Raw genomic sequence first — 17501 nt, forward strand, 5'->3', positions numbered from 1 at the left:
CATTTCCATACTTGCAGAAAATACTAGATCTTTCATACGAATTTTGCTTTCATTTCAAATATGTTTCTGCATGAAAAAATGAGCAGCAATTGCACTAATGCATATTAGAGCTATGTAATTTTATTAAAAAATGTTGTTTGAGATCTGTCCTCCAAATTCCAGGAAATTGTAATTAGCAAATATTCTTAGGAAAGAATAGTTCGTTATAAGTAGAAGGGATAAAATTCATTGTTAGTGTGAATTATTAGTCATTCTTTGCACACCTTTTGGTTCACATATCTTGAAACTGTTTTATCTTCAGTTACTTTAGACTCAGCATGAAATTATTAAATTGCTTTGAAAACATCAAAGACAGAAAGAATCGCTCCCAATCTGCAACTTAACAACTGTATCCCTGGATCAGTAAGAAAGGTCATAGAGGCTAATGTATTCACGTAGTACAGGATAGGGCTCACTGATAGGGATAGGCTTAATCCTCTGAGCAAAAGAATCATTAGCAGTGGTGATGGATACTGTTGAATCTTCAATAGCTACAGGGTTAATACTACATTTATTCAGATTCATAAAATAAGGTAGAAGATATCACACTCTGCATTTCTAATGAGAATGAAAGAAATGAAGGATGAGACGACCAGTACCCTAAAACTCTAGCACTCTTTATCAAATTGCAATTTTATTTTCCATCATATAATTCTAATTTATGCATATTTAATGTTATTAGTTAACAATGATATTTTGTATGAAATAACAACTAGATAAAATGTTTTTATTTAGTAATTGTGCATTCTTTCATTCAATGAATATTTATTCTGTAATTCTCTATTCACAGTGAAATAGCATTTTATGTTAAAGTTAAGTATATTTACACATACATGCATAGAAGAACAATTTGTGATCATGAATTTGGAAGAGAGTAAGGAGGGGTATACAGGAGAGATTGACAGGAGAAAAGTATGGGGAAAGTGTTGTAATTATATCTCAAAAAGTAAAAAATAAAATAAAGTTAATTAACAATTATACCATTGTTTTTATAATGTAGACTTCACATTACAAATGGCAATGTAAAATAATATAATTATTGGAAACTATGACCAGAGTTGGTATTTACTATTTTAACAAAAAAGCATTTCACAAATTCTCTCTAGAGTTAAATGAAAGACAGCACCCATACAGTTATCTTGTTTCTTCTCTACATCACACACTTTATTTTAATGTTATTTAATAATATACGTCTAAAAAAGTTACTATTTAAATCTCTTTTCTATGATGAAATATAACATTATTTTTATTTCAAAATATGCACTTGCTTCACATAAAAATACTTTAAAAACCTAAAACATCATATTGATAAATGAAGTTTTGTCAAGTTTGAATCATATTAATGGTCAGTGAATTGTCTCCTTCAGATGTTGTGTAAATATTTAATAACCTAAAGATGGTCAATAATTTAAATTCGGGGAGATTTGTACATTGATCGTTCAGATAAATTGCTACTAAACCCAATGATTTCCCACAGGTTCACTTTGCTTTATGGAATTATGTGTTACATGTTGTGCAGTCACATTCCTAGCCAACTAAGGAACCGCCATGTTCCCTAGGTGAGGAACCGCCATGTTCCCTCGGTGAGGAACCGCCATGTTCCCTAGGTGAGGAACCGCCATGTTCCCTAGGTGAGGAACCGCCATGTTCCCTAGGTGAGGAACCGCCATGTTCCCTAGGTGAGGAACCGCCATGTTCCCTAGGTAAAGCAGATGAACTGAATGCTACATATAACTTGTTCCGATTGGAGTGCAGGCATACGGCTTCTTCAGATGGAGCTTTGCTTTGGGTGAAATCATAAATTAGGAAGAGGGAGCCATTATTACTCTCACTCTCCTAAAGCACTGTTGACCTACCACACTGGTTTACGTTTTCATTCCCTCAGGACTCTAGCATCCTTTCTGATGGGGCCCCACCAGGAGACACCTCTTTGTTTCAGGATTCAATCATACTGTTTTCCCACATTTCAAAATTTAATATTCGTTATATCTGAGTGCAAGTACTTAATGATATTAAGAATATTCAGTGCAGTAGAAATGATATGAAGGTAGTCAATGACTGCAAAATTATATATTTACTTGTTCCATGTATATTTATCATATTGATACAATGATTTTTTCTAAAAATAACTTATCAGTGGATTGTAACATCTCTTGAATAGTTTGAGAATATCTTTAAAAATATAAACCTTCCCCTTTACCTACCCTGAAATTCCACTCACTCACCTTATTTTGTACTGTATCAATGACATTCTTCAAAATTTATTTTATAAGTAATCACTAGGTATCTTTTCCATGATACAAGATAATATAATGAGATATAGCAACTGTAATGCTAATTATGTATTTATACAATCACACAACTTTTTGACACATAGATTCTAATTCATTAAAAGTTTTATAAGTTTATTGCATTTATGCTTGGTTGTTGACACAAATTCAATTAAAATAGTGTACTTGGATAATTACTGACATAGTTCAATATGTCCTTATTTGGTTTAATAAAACAATTAAGTTATATTTTAATTGGATATGAATTTCATAGTTGAAATGTGCAATAAAGCAAAGATATTTTGTTAAAATATGGTATTTTATTGCTAATTTCAATGAATTTGGTTTTAAAGTGAATAAATATATTAAGTTGAGATTAATGTGAATAAAATTCCACACTGCTTTCCTAAAGCTGATACTGGGGAGATAAATAATTAAGATATAATGATAATTGTTCCTTAAAATTCCATCCTATGTCTATGTTTCCTCTTTCTCAATACTTATGACAGAGAAAGTGGAGCTCAAATTAGAGTTTTTAATCAATACAGTGAGGTTTTATGTTGCCTTTAGAAAATAAATTAATATAAGTGTAATAATTCTTCACAACCTTGACACAATTTTAGAACTAAAAAATGGTTGTATTAAAAAGAGCTCCTTCTATAAGGCTGGGCTGAAAACCCTCGTAAAGAGGCATTAAACATTTCCCTGTTGCTACTGAAACAACACGATCCTGTAGTATATGCCCTCGATCTTCACTTGTCAAGATAAGGGTAATCAATCTCAATTCCCCATAAAATGTAATTTCCATTAGAGACAAGCAATAAACACTACCAATTTCTCGGTAGCTTTAGACTTCTACAAAATAATCCCCTTTAACAGAGACTGAGGAAAAAACACTTTATTTTACCACCTAGATGCTGATATGTAGAAGCAGAGAAAGTCAATTCATCTTCTTATCTGACTGAGATGTCTATAATTAATGTTTGTTTCTTTTCCAGGAAAAAAAAGAATAAAATAGAAGTCAATGAAATTGATTGTTTCTGAAGGTAAGGGCAGCAACATCTACAAAAATGGCCAGAATATTTTCTCTTTAAACAATACACCCCATAATGTAGCCTGCGCCTAACACCACGAGCCTGAAACAACCCATCAATCCAAGACATGGCTGCTGATACCACACCCTGCAAAAATGTTCTGAGTCAAATAAGAGTCCTGCTTTTCATCCTCAGAAAGCTTGTATTTAACTAGGATATAGAAAACACATCAGTTTAATTTCATACTTAGATATGTACGTATCTGTGTAATTATTTTTAACGTTAACAAAGATGATACTCCTAATAAAGAATGCTGCTGACATAAACTCTTGTTGCCTTGCCTGAATGCTGGACTTCTTTATTGTTGGTAATTTGCTATTTCCCTTTGAAATTCTCCTAAGGTTTTGTATTCTTTTCAGAATAGATGCCCAAGAACCTTATAAAACTGGATTTCTCTTGAATCTTCATTTCCTTGCTACAGTTAAGGGTTCACTTTTGTTTCATGTGGGATCTGCTGATGCCTTTCTCTCCATCATCATTCTTTCTGGTTTCTCCACCAGTGCCCTTTCCTGTTATGAACTTATATGTGTTCTACAACACTCACCTGAGTTGCCTATTCCATTTGAACTGTGAACTCAGTTACCCTGACAAAGGACAGATTTGCCCTATTTTAGATTTTCCCATGCCTGTCCCTTCTCTCATATCTTGTGATATTGTACCTGGTCTGGCAGGAGTAAGGATATTCTAAAGAGATATTTATGCCATTGGCTACCCCATTAAGAAACAAATCACCATGGGAAACTGGAACATTTCCTCCAGGAAATTATATGTGGAGAAAGGAAAGGCTAAAACCTGAAACCAGCCAGAGAGGGTAATTGTCTGTGGAAAGAGATTTCACATTGCTGGCAACAAGCTGCTGGAGAAACTGGAGCAGAGATAATGATGGGCAAGACCACACCTTACCCAAGCACGACTGCCTCACAATGCTTAACTCAGGTTCTCTACTTAAATCTTCCCTTCATGTTAGGATGCAGAAGGCAGGCCTGGGTAGGGGAAGAGAGTGATATTAGATCTGCCCTTCGCCCCTCTCTGTTGCCAGGTTTTACTATTACAGAGTGGTTGAACCTGGCTCACGTGGGCTGTCAAGGCCCATTCATTTTTAAGTCTGTAATAACACCAGTAACAGACTGGCTGTTGCTGTTCACATACTCCCTCTGAATTTCTTAATGAAAAGACCCGTATTCTATTCATTATTTTACTCTGACCCAGCATGATACTTTACATATTTCAATGTATAAATATAAGCTTACCATAAACCAAGGACATTGAGCCTATAATTAGTGATACTAGAGAAGCTAAATAAGGAGAACCCAAAGAAAAACATATAGGCATCCTCCTGAATACTAACCTTCAGCAGGTGATGAAAGGAGACAGAGACAGAGACCCACATTGGAGCACCGGACTGAAATCTCAAGGTCCAAATCAGGAGCAGAAGGAGAGAGAGCATGAGCAAGGAACTCAGGACCGCAAGGGGTGCACCCACACACTGAGACAATGGGGATGTTCTACTGGGAACTCACCAAGGCCAGCTGGCCTGGGTCTGGAAAAGCCTGAGATAAAACCGGACTCTCTGAACATAGCGGACAACGAGGACTAATGAGAACTCAAGAACAATGGCAATGGGTTTCTGATCCTACTGCATGCACTGGCTTTGTGGGATCCTAGGCAGTTTGGATGCTCAACTTACTAGACCTGGATGAAGGTGGGGGTTCCTTGGACCTCCCACAGGACAGGGAACCCTGATTGCTTTTCGGGCTGGGGGGGGACTTAATTGGGGGAGGGGGAGGGAAATGGGAGGCAGTGGCGGGGAAGAGACAGAAATCTTTAATAAATAAATAAATTTATAAAAATAAATAAATAAATATAAGCTTACTAAGCTACAAGTTGAACAACTATTGTGAAATAGCAAAACAACACATTTGAAACAAAAAAGAATTGAAATATTTTTCTCTGTATACCTATTGGTATTATTGAATAGATATGGAAAGGATGATTGTTTATTCTGAAGATTAGATACATTATTTTGATTCCTAGATATTGTTTTTGGTATTCTCTTTCCAAGGAAGCTTCATTATAATAAAGGTCATAACTAAGTTTACATAGCTTTTATTGTCATTTTTAAAATTAATTCGTGCAAACATATTGGTAATGTAAATGTTACTTACTATTGCTATTTCAAAATTATTGTTATTTTAACTTAACATATGCAGGCAGATGTTGTTAAATTTTTACTCCTTGAATTTTTTGCTCTTTTGGGGGAACCACCACCCAGCTTCCAAATAAATCACAGAGTCTTAGCTTGTCTTGTTTCTAGGTAGCTTTTCTTATCTTAAGTTCTCCCATCTAACTTTGGTCTCAGGCTTTTTCCTTTCCTTACTTCTTTATATCTTAGTTTAACTCTTACTCTGTGGCTGCTGTGTGGTTGACTGTCTCCTAGCATCTCTTTTTGTTGCTCCTTCATTGTTCCTTTCTTCTTACATTTCTCCTTCTATTTATACTCTTTGTCTTCCAGCCCCACCTATCCTTTCTCCTGCCTCCCTATTGACCATTCAGCTCTTTCTTAGACCATCAGGTGTTTTAGACTGGCAAAAAACCACAGCTTCGTGGAGTTAAACAAATTGCAACCTAAACGAAAGCGACACAACTTCACATTGTTAAATAAATGTCTCAGATCATAAACAACTGCAACACGCCTTAAAATAATTTTCCACAACAGATAGGACTTTTCACAATGTCTCAAGAATCAACAAAACTTTTCATTACCTAGTTTGTATATAGAAACAGTAGAAACTAAAATGCTCTCAGATTTATGAGGAATTACGACACAATGCTAAAAGTAAATGAATTACACTCATTGAGCACCTATAGAATACCACTATAGTTTAATTACGGTAATTTACAGAGTTCCATTGCATTTACATCATAATTTGTACATTTACAATCTTTCCTCTTCATTAAAAATATATGCTCTTCTTGAACTTAAAATTATACCTTATTTTCATTATTCCTGGAATGACATTTTATAAAATAACAGGTTTCAAGTTGCATTTATTGTATTATTAAGACATTTACTGTGTCTGCAGCATTATATTAAAAAATAAGTCAGCTGAATTATGACAATAATATATTCATGTTATCATAAGAAATAACTCAAAGTTCAAAACTTTGAAAGTAATAAGATTTTCCCATAAATTTATACTTTTAAAATTAATTAATTTTAAACATTTAATGAAGAAAAAAGTCCTGATTTTTTTTCATGTTTCTAATTATTATATTTAGAACTTACATAATTATTCCTTTACAGGTGAATGTGGTCTCTCTTAGTTTTGTATATGTTATACATAAATTTTTAAAGATGAACAATAACATTTTTGCCTTGTTTTTCATGACAGAGTTTTTCTGTATAGCCCTGGTTGTCTTGGAACTCACTCTGTCAACCAGGCTGGCCTCAGACTCATAGAGATTTGCATGCCTCTGCCTCTCAAGTGTTAACAATAACTTTTTAAGGTGATCATATAAATCAATCTTTGGTCTCAATACTTGGGATGTCAGACAGGTGTTGTTACAATACGTTTTCATTTGGAAGCAAAACAATCTTCAATACTCATAAGTGCTGTGTAGTGTTGCTCCAAGCTCCATGTAGGCAAAGAAAATTGCAAATGATTTCGTCTAATATGTGTGATTAAACATGAGAGAATGCATATGGCCCATTTTCCCATCACATAAACTTTACAGCTAATAAATTTATGTTGCTTACTGTAAAACAAGATTATTTTTAAGATATCATTTAAAATCATTTGTCTTATTTCAAAAACTAAAAAACATGCTAAAATTGGTTATCCACTACCAAGTGGTCATCCCTGAAATCACATATGTTGGGCCAAAATTTTCTCAGAACTTGTACCTCAAGGCCCATGGAACAAAGAAAACCCTGGCTCAAGTTTGAAGAATAGTCTCAGAGCTACCAAGTGAGAATGAGACAGCAAAATCTAGGTAGATGCCCCTCCAGCCAGAAGGAGGACTTGGCTATTTCTCATTGGCTGGAGGTACTCCTATATCACATGATGTCGCTTAACCTATACAAACTGATGCTCACAGTAATAAACTGAGTTCCGGCTTTGACTTGACTCCCTATAGCATCTGAATGTCCTGCTTCGTGGGACTGCGGAGCATGTGGGTAGTACACTCACCTTTCCCTGGGGAATAAGGCAAAGAGGCTTGGCAACAGGCACTCACTGGGAGGCACGACTGGTCCCAGTGCTAAGAAGTCGGTCAAGGTGAGTGGGACACCACGGTGGGTAAAGCAACTTCACACAAAACTGACCCAACGCTTAAGGCACTGAGATATATGCTACTCCCCTGAGGGCTGGAGTTGTCAGGCCACAGTGCGATCCAGGCGTGGGAGAACATACTTAACCTGACCCCGGAGTACCCGCTGGGAGTCTTTTCTCATGGGACATGTGGAACCGGGTGGAGACTCTGGCCAGAGAAAGGGAAAAACACTTTGATATATCCCCACCACTGGGATTCTATCCAACTATCAGGGCTGATCTCCCTCCCGCAATGGTGGGTAAGGAAAAGGCCAGAAACTGGGAGAGATCTGAAGAATCCAAAAATAACCAACTAACTAAAAGAAGGGGAGGAAAGGAGACAGATGAGCAGGAAGATCAAAAATGGGCACAATTCACTGAAGAGTGGTCCCAGGGGGAAGGAATAAGGCAGGCAGAGGCAAAGACAAAAAAGAAAGTAGATATGTCACAAGGAGCAGCCACCTCCCTATGCCCCAAGCCACCCTGGAAAGGATAAAATGGGAGAGGGAAGGGGACAAATAAGGGATCTTCATCCTTGCCAGGAGGAAATGAATATGAACTACTAGATAAAGCTGATAGTTGTAGATGGAAAAACCCTGAGATGGGGAGATGTCACAACTGACTATCCCCCTTTGGCAGAGGTCAAACAAAACTGTGTCTTGAACACCAGACTCCCACTTCTTAACCTCACTTGTGATGTGGCTAATGGGTAGATAGCTTCATGGAGGGTGTCCAAAGATCATGGGTATTTTTGGGTCTGCCAAGAGACGGGGGTTATTCTCTGCCTGTCTGACCTACTGATTATTTACCATAATAACACTTGCCTGCTTGCATTCATTTTCCCGCACGTGCTTTACCACATGCAAAAAGAATTCCTAGCCTGAAGGCATAAGAGACAGCCCCAAAGGGTCCTGGCCATCACCACACTGATGGGGCGAGGGGTGGCTGGGACTGCCCAGGGCATCTCATCCCTAGTGATTTTACAACAAGAAATGGGAATAATTCGCTCACAACTGACAGTGACCTTAGAAAAGACAGAGATTGCATTATATTATTTACAAGTCTTTGAATTCCTTCCCAAGGGTAACCTTTCAAAATAAGAGAGGCTTGGAATTGCTGTTTACAAAACAGGGAGGAATTTGCAGGACACTTAGGAAGAATGCTGCTTCTATGCAGACCATTTGAGATAGTTACAAAACCCTAGATAAGTTAAGAAAAGATATTGATTTGTTTAAATCAAGGGCCTTTTATGGGACCTGGTTTAATTGGTCCCCATGGCTTACCACACTCATCTCTTCTCTAATTGGGCCAATGGCTATTTGTTTATTGATCTGTCATTTTGTCCCATGTGTTCTCCAAAGGCTAAAACAAGCAACCCCAAAACAGATACAACAGGTACAACTCATGGCCCTTCAAGTACATTATGTTAGGGTTGATACATCCCACCCCACGGATGAACTCTTAATTTGAAGGTGTCCAGGACAAAACTCTGGATAGGGGTGGCCCTGACCCATATTCTCTCCCCAGTGGCTTATTCTGGCTTGGTGACCCGGGTAGGGGGTGAAATATAAAACAAAAATGAGAGGTGTTGGGCCAAAATTATCTCAGGGCCTGTATCTCGAGGCCTGTAGGGCAGAGAAAAGCTTGGCTTGAGTTTGAAGGATATTCTCAAAGCTACTGAATGAGGATGAGAAAACAAAAACTAGGTAGATACTCCTCCAGCCAGAGGGAGGGCTTGGCTGTCTCTCATTGACTAAACGTACCCCGCATCACATGATATCACTTAACCTGTATAAGCTGACACTCACTTTAATAAACAGAGTTCTTGCTTTTACTTGACTCCCTATTGTGTATGATTGGCCTGTGTCATGGGGCTGTGGAAAGGGAGGATAGTGCATTCACCTTTCCCTGGGGAATAAGGCTAAGGAGGACTGGCAACATACATACATGTAATACTATGTGGACAGATCAGGTTGTATTTATGTATTTAGGTCTATATATACATATATGTGCATATGTAAATATATATGTAGCTACAATTAATAAAGTGGAGATGAACTGGAGAGAAATGTTCAATGGAAAGTTGAAAAGGTAGAAAGGACTGAAAAAATACTATGTTTTTGACAAGTAGTTCAAGAACAATAAAACTATATTATGTGTGTATGGATACATTTTAAAGACCTCCATTATTTATATAAAAGGAGAGGGCAAGTAACTTATGTACATTTTCAGCCTTTCAGGAAATAAGATATCCAATGTCATGACATATATATAACATGGAAATTACTTAAAGGAAAGTGGTTTTCACAGTACAACAAGTTTGTCAGCATAATTCTGTGAGAACTAACATTTCTTCAAAGAGCCATGGTGCCAGAATATGAGAAAAGAGAAATATGTTCTTCCATTGAAGGCCTTATTGAATATTCACAACAAGTAGTTCAATTGTATTTTGTACATCAATAAATGGAATAATGAGGAACCAAAGGTGACTCTGTTGTATATGTCCCAGTTATCATTAACATCTTCAAAAAATTATCTTTCTTAAAATCAAGTGCCCATTGATAAGGTTCCACAGAAAATGTAGTTTCTTGATTCACTAAAAAGGGGTTAATTGTAAAGGAATCTTTTCAAATAAGTGAATCTGTTAGTAATTATTTTTATTAGTAACTTTTCATTGCCTTTTCTTCCAGTTAGTAAAGCCATCTGTCTCCCTTCTCTCTGACATTCTCTACACTTTCCACAGTTCTTTCTCCTCTGTCACTTTGATAGCATTTCTGTCGAAGAAAGTCTTGCCTCTCTCTAATCCTATTATTCCATTGTTGAATAATGTTCATTTAAAACACTTCCACTTCACCTCTGAAACATGGATCTTACTTGTAACAATTATACAATGAAGCACCAGTACAAACATGATATTTTCAAAATAACATTTACTAGTATTTTAAACACCTATAATAATCAAGCATAAACATCATCATAAGCAAACAGCCATTCTCTTATTCATATTGATTGTTGTTGTTTGTAATACTCACCATAGGTAACACCAACACTAATTATTTAAATAATGATAAATTCCACCTCATTAAATTCAAAAAGCAATACTGAGAAGCAAATGACATGATGCCAGTTTTGCTGATTTGGAAAATGAGGGTTAAATATGGAAATTATTTTTGTTATTTAATCAACACTTAAATTGACTTATGCTAATATTTGAATCTGCATCTCTGTGTTTCTGGCAATTAGCTTTTCTTAATATTCCATTTTGATCTAATGAATTAGGAAGTTCCATTTAAAACTATGTTCTTACATGTATACATTACTGTCATTACTTTCTTTTTTCTTTTATTAAAGTTAGATTCTTTTCTCATACAATATATTCTAGTTACAGAATCTTTTTCCTCTATTCCTCCCAGTTCCTCCCACCTCCCTTTCCCCTTTGATTCACTCCCATTATATCTCTTATTAGTTAAGAAAAGGCTTCTAAGGGATAACATCCATAAGTGATGAAGTAAAATAAAATAAGGTAAAACTGAAATTATCATGTCAAAGTTGAACACAGAAATGCAACAGTAGAAAAGAACCCCAAGTGAAAGCCCTTTCTACTTATATGTCTCTGTGTGTTTTGTTTAGGGGTGTGTGTGTGCACTTGGTGATTTTAGGAGTGAAAGTCTTGTATACCAGTTCCAAACACATTAATTATTTTCTATATCTAAATCCAGGCACTGAGACAGAAAAGGTAAATAATAATAATAATAATAATAATAATATAATGCTCATATTAACTTATAATGATAGAATAAGATAATATAGATAAGCATAATTGCTTTTTTAAAGATTTATGAATTTATTATGTATGCCTGAATGCTAGAAGAGGGCACCAGATCCAATTAAAGATGCTAGTGAAACACCATGTGGTTGCTGGTACTTTAACTCAGAACATTTGAAGAGCAGCTAGAGCTCTTAACCACTAAACCATCTCTCCAGCCCCAGATAAGCATAATTCTAAACAATGAGGAGAACATATAAAGTGGCAATAAACTTGGCTTCACAAAAATTTTGATGGTAGGAAATCAAAAACATCAGGAGAGTACTGAGTGGACTAGCTATTTTATAAATGTGTTTTATAGCCAAGTATTATATTCTCACTTCCAAGACTATCAGAATGTAATGACTGTGTACATGTTTGCGTACTACATAAACAGAAAAGAGTAAAAGTGCTTTCTTGCTCCCTGGCCGTCTTGGCGGCCAGTCTTGGTTGGGGGCTGTCCCGCACCTAAGGCAGGAAGATGGTGGCAGCAAAGAAGACGGAAAAGTCTCTGGAGTAGACCAACTCTCGGCTCCAGCTTGTTATGAAAAGTGGGAAGTACGTGCTGGGATACAAACAGACTCTGAAGATGATCAGACAGGGCAAAGCGAAATTGGTGATTCTCGTCCACAACTGCCCCTCCTTGAGGAAATCTGAAATAGAATACTATGCCATGTTGGCTAAAACTGGTATCCATCACTACAGTGGCAATAACATTGAGTTGGGCACAGCCTGTGGAAAATACTACAGAGTATGCACACTGGCCATCATTGACCCCGGTGATTCTGACATTATTAGAAGCATGCCAGAACAGACTGGTGAAAAGTAAAAAGTTTTCCTTTAATAAAACTTTACCAGAGCTCTTTAAAAAGAAAAAAGAAAAGAAAAGAAAAGAGCAAAAGTGTGAAAATACATGACTGGCAATAATAATGTCTATCAACAATCTATGGCAATCTTTTGAGTAGTGATGAATTAATTCTGCTACAAATTAACTCTATAAATTAATATAAGCCATGATAACACCCAAAGTCATTTTATCAGCATTGTCAAAAATATCTGTGTTTTTTCTTTTAAATCTTTTTCCATTTCATTATCTTCTCTAATTAAAAAAGAGTTGTTGATGCATGTTGAAATTATAAGAAGAACCAATAATGTATTTATTTGTTCAGTATATATTACCTCAAAAGCTGTACTTATATATAATTTTCCCAGATAATTTTCAGAGGATAAGTGTGATTATATCATAACAGATTAAAAAAATCTATGCTGAGATTATGAACATTTTAACTAAGTTAACCTTCTGTCCATATTTAAAAATGAACATCAAAAATATATAGTTTCATTGTTTCCTAAGGAGTTTGCTTATCTTATGGATCAATTAAACTATCCTTAAAAATTCTTTTCATCATATGAACTAGTTGTGAGAAAAAGTACACATTAACAAAACCACCAATTTAGTCATTATAACAGTGTTTTGTATGAGTCCTTGCCATCAGTATATTCCTATGTACCACTGAACAGTCTGTAATTTAAACACTATCTGAATTTCAGGTTTTTTTTTTTAATTTGTGTGTGAGACTAGCTTGCAGTCATGTCACCTTTCTCTGAGTAACGTTCAGATCTTCCTGAATATACTTTCTTTCATTGATATCAAAGGAACTCCAAGCTTGGCCAACATTCCTATAACATATTTTTTATTTAGTCCTGAATTCACATTAGTGATTTTCAAAAAGTTTATCATAGAATCCTTAAGAAAGTATTCTATTACTACTTTCTTACTAGTATTTAGAATTATCACTGCCTTTAATTTTAGTCAGTTTAATAGGTAATAGAAAACAACTGGTCAAGGAAAGAGACCATCATATAAAGAAATACCACTGAGTACCAGAGAAGAAAAATACTTTAGGAAGTGATGGTTTTATTTCAGGCTTGACAGTGGTGGTAGATTCATAGTACATCTGTATGACGTATAGTAATGTATAGCTAATTACAAACACAGAAAGTTTTATACATTGTTATTTAAAAGGATAAATCATTCCTGAGGAGACATTTCAATTGTTATAGCACTTACTCAGCAAGCATGAAGAATTGACTTTTATCTCAGAATCCATGTAAATGCAGAGTATATTGCTTTGCACTTGTGATGCCAGATAAGGGGATGCTGTATAATAATCCTTCTGTACACTGTGGATATATACTACTCTCATTGGTTAATAATAAACTGGCTGGTGGCCAGGCAGGAAGTATCAGCAGGGCATACAAATTAAGAATACTAAGAGGAAGAAAGGTGAAGTGGTGAGCAGACACAGAGGGAGCAAGACATGCTGGAGGACAGGTAAAGCTATGAGTTATGTAGCTCCACAAAGATTAATAGGAAAGGGTTGATATAAGTTCTAAGAGCTAGTTAGTAATAAACCTTAGCTATCGACAGAGCATTTATAATTAATATAAGCCTTAGTGTGGTTTCTTGGAACTGGCAGTTGGAAAGCAAATACCACCTACACATCGTATTCCAACATGGGGACTCAATTTCTGCTTGTGACTTCAAAAAGTTTCAAAAAAGAATTCTCAACACTCAAAAATGGAGTCAAATATGGATTCTAAACACACACACGCACACACACACACACACACACACACACACACACACTGTAGTCAAATACAGCTTCCTAGTCTTGTGTTTTTCATATCTGCTGCAGTACAGAGATACATCTCCTGGCAAAGGCCAGTATGCCACGAGTGAAGTCACATGTCAGGTTTCTGGAGTTCTTCCAGTCTGCCCCACACGCCGTGGTTCACAGTGGTGTCTCCCAGACTCAGCCCGCAGACTTGAGCCACTACCATCAGCTCTGACAATATGCTTCATGATGGGTTTTGGGTTTTTCCTATGCTGACAGAAAAGGTGACACATGCTCAGTAAAGACAGATCCAGATGGAAGAAAATCTAAACAGGCTACCCTGTGTTTGAAAATGTACAAAGGCTTGCGAGAAAAAAGAAAGGTGGTATTGTTGGTTGTTTTAACTCTTTGCTATTTTGGAAGGCCCACAACCCAACTTCCAAATAAATCACATGAAGGGATTTGTTCTACTGTGGGTCTTATACTTTATGAAGATTTGTCACTTGTATTATTTTAATAAAACACAGATTGGTCAGTGACCAGACAGGAAGCATAGACAGGATGACAAGAACAGGAGAATTCTGGGAAGAGGAAAGGCTCAGTCTGCAGTCATCACCTAGATACAGAGGATGCAAGATGAGAATGCCTTGCTGATAAAGGTACCAATCCATATGGCTAACACAGATAAGAATTATGGGCTAATAAAAGACATAAGAATTAATTAATAAGAAAGCCTAAGGTAATAGGGCAACTAATTTATAATTAATATAGACCTTTGTATATTTCTTTGGGATTGAATAGCTTTGGGACTGGGCAGGACAGAAACCACTGTCAACATTATTCTTTCTTATAAATGCCTGGCCTTAGCTTGACTTGTTTCTTGCCAACTTTTTTTTTTAACTTTAAATTATTTCATCTACTTTATGCCTGTGACTTTTACTGGCATGGGAAGTCCTTCTGTCTATGTGTTGCTTTTATTGGTTAATGAATAAAGAACTGCTTTGAGCCTATGGCAGGGAAGAACAGAACTAAGTGGAAGAAGCTAGGCTGTATGCTGGGAGAAAGAAAGGCAGAGTCAGAGAGAAGCCATGGAGCCACTTTCAGAGTGAGAAATGCTGAAATATTGCTGGTAAGCCACTGCCACAAGGCAATACACAGATTCATAGAAATGGGTTGAATTAATATGTAAGAGTTAGGCAATAAGAAGCTAGAGCTAATGGGCCAAGCAGTTATTTAATTAACACAGTTTCTGTGTGACTATTCTGGGGCTCAGCATCTGGGAACCAATAAGTGACTCACTCTTTCCTACAATTTGGTGCACAAACACAGTGGATTAAATCCATGTAAAACCTTTTAAAAGCTTGAAAACGAACTCTAGACACAGAAAAATAAAGTTAAGCATCATTTTTTTTTTAACTGGTGGCATGTCGAAGCTCCCTTAATGGAGGTTTTCCTAATTTACTGTTAGCAGAAAAAAGCCATGCATTTTTTAAAAGGCAGCTTCTTGGGTCATGCTGACAGTGCAAACTCTGGCTATGAGGCATTTGAATAACATTTGTGGGCCTGGGTGTTTGTGTGTCCACTTGGGGTCAGGAGACCATGCCTACAGCTCAGCACTCCCTGCCCGGGCAGGTGATGGGATCAGGTCTACTAGGTATGCACAGGCAGGAGAAATTGGCAGATTCTCACCACCGTACACAGAGATATTTCCAGACAGTGCAGTGCTTTGCATGGCAGATTTAGCTATTACTCAGATAAAAAAGGGTCCATGTGCTGCACACTCATTCTCAGAGTTAAAGTGCTGGGGGCAACTCCTACCTAGCAGCCCCAGAATTGTCAGTAATGGAACCTCCACTATTTTAAAATTAGAGAGAGGTGGAGCCAGCATCTAGAGCAGCTGTGACCAAGATGATTACCATTTTAAAAGGTCTTCAAGACACTAAAGAATTACAGACAATGCAATAGGGATATATTCAGCCATTAAAAAAACCCAAACTCTAAATGGGTCACAGTATTGGATAAATGTACATAGGCTTGGAAGAGAGAAGAAAAAAAATATAGAGAATTATTAAAGAAGTAAATCATTTTTTAAAAAGTCTTTAAAGAGAAAGTGTACAGACAGTCATAGATTAATAGGAGTAAATAAAAACAAGCCATGTAAAGATGGAATATAAAAAGCGAGTCTGAATTATGTACACTTTTATATTTTCTTTGAATGTTTTAACTGCAGAGAGACATTCGACTCCAGGGACTGATAAGGTAAGCCAACATATATATATATATTTAAGAGGTATCTTTAATTCAAAATTTGAGTCTAAAGATATGTTGCTTTGGAAAAGTGATTGCTCTTTTTCTTTCCACAGAGGATAAAAACGTATGGTTTGTTTCCAGACTAATATGGTTTGATGGAACAAGAGCCCCTGAAGATCACCTTGAATACCCCTCAAAAAATTACTTTGCTCAACTTCTGAATGAGATGAACCTAACATAGGATATACCATAAAAAACCTATTTAACAGCACCCCCAAACATTAGAAAGTAGTTTGGAGAATAACTACACCCATATTCTCAAATATTGTCAGTAAATATTTATTATATTTAAAGGTAGTGTAGGACCTCCTTCTGTCTTTTATGCTGCTTTCATTGATTAATGAATAAAGAAACTGCTTTGGCCTAGTTGATAAGGCAGAACTAAATGCTGAGAGGAAGAAAAGCAGAGTAAGGGAGAGAAAACATGGATCTGCCAGAGACAAATCTTTCCCGGTAAGCCACAGCCATGTGGCAGTACACAGATTGATATAAATGGGTTAAACTGAGATGTAAGAGTTAGCCAATAAAAAGTTAGAACTAATGGGTCAAGCAGTGTTTTAATTACTATAGTATCTGTGTGGTTATTTCTGGTGTAAGCTAGCCAGGAAGCCAGGACAAACAAGTAGCCTTCTCCTTCTACAATTGGCACTCCACCATGGTCAACTATATCCATGTAAAACTTAAAAGGCTTATAAAATAGTCTAGACACAAAAATATCAGCTGTTTCTGTTTGCTGGCAGCTTGCTGCAGCTCCTTTAGGAGATATTTTCCTGACTCAGCAGCCATAGCATAAAAAAGTGGCAGTTTTAAAATTCCTACTCTCTGGGCTATGCTGCTACCGTGACCTCTATTTCTTGTGGGAGACAGAGCATTTCGATGGGGTTTGTGAATAAAGTGCTATAGCTTGCTTGATGGAAACGTGGACTCATTGTGTGCCTGGAAGTGGGGCAGTGTTTGTTGCTCAGAGGCACAAGTGACTCCACCATGCTGAACTATGCAGAGCACAGGCAGGAACAACTGTATTTATTATAATAAAAGCACAGCTTAAGTTTTAG

At 36.5% G+C, this 17501-nt stretch overlaps 1 pseudogene; it reads left to right on the forward strand.

Moving 5' to 3' along the window:
* Positions 1–11998: 11998 nt before the first annotated feature.
* LOC142838258 (large ribosomal subunit protein eL30 pseudogene) lies at positions 11999–12419 on the forward strand (annotated as a pseudogene).
* The last annotated feature ends 5082 nt before the right edge of the window (positions 12420–17501 follow it).

Source organism: Microtus pennsylvanicus, chromosome 1, assembly GCF_037038515.1.
Source record: "Microtus pennsylvanicus isolate mMicPen1 chromosome 1, mMicPen1.hap1, whole genome shotgun sequence".
In the NCBI taxonomy this organism is placed as follows: Eukaryota; Metazoa; Chordata; class Mammalia; order Rodentia; family Cricetidae; genus Microtus; species Microtus pennsylvanicus.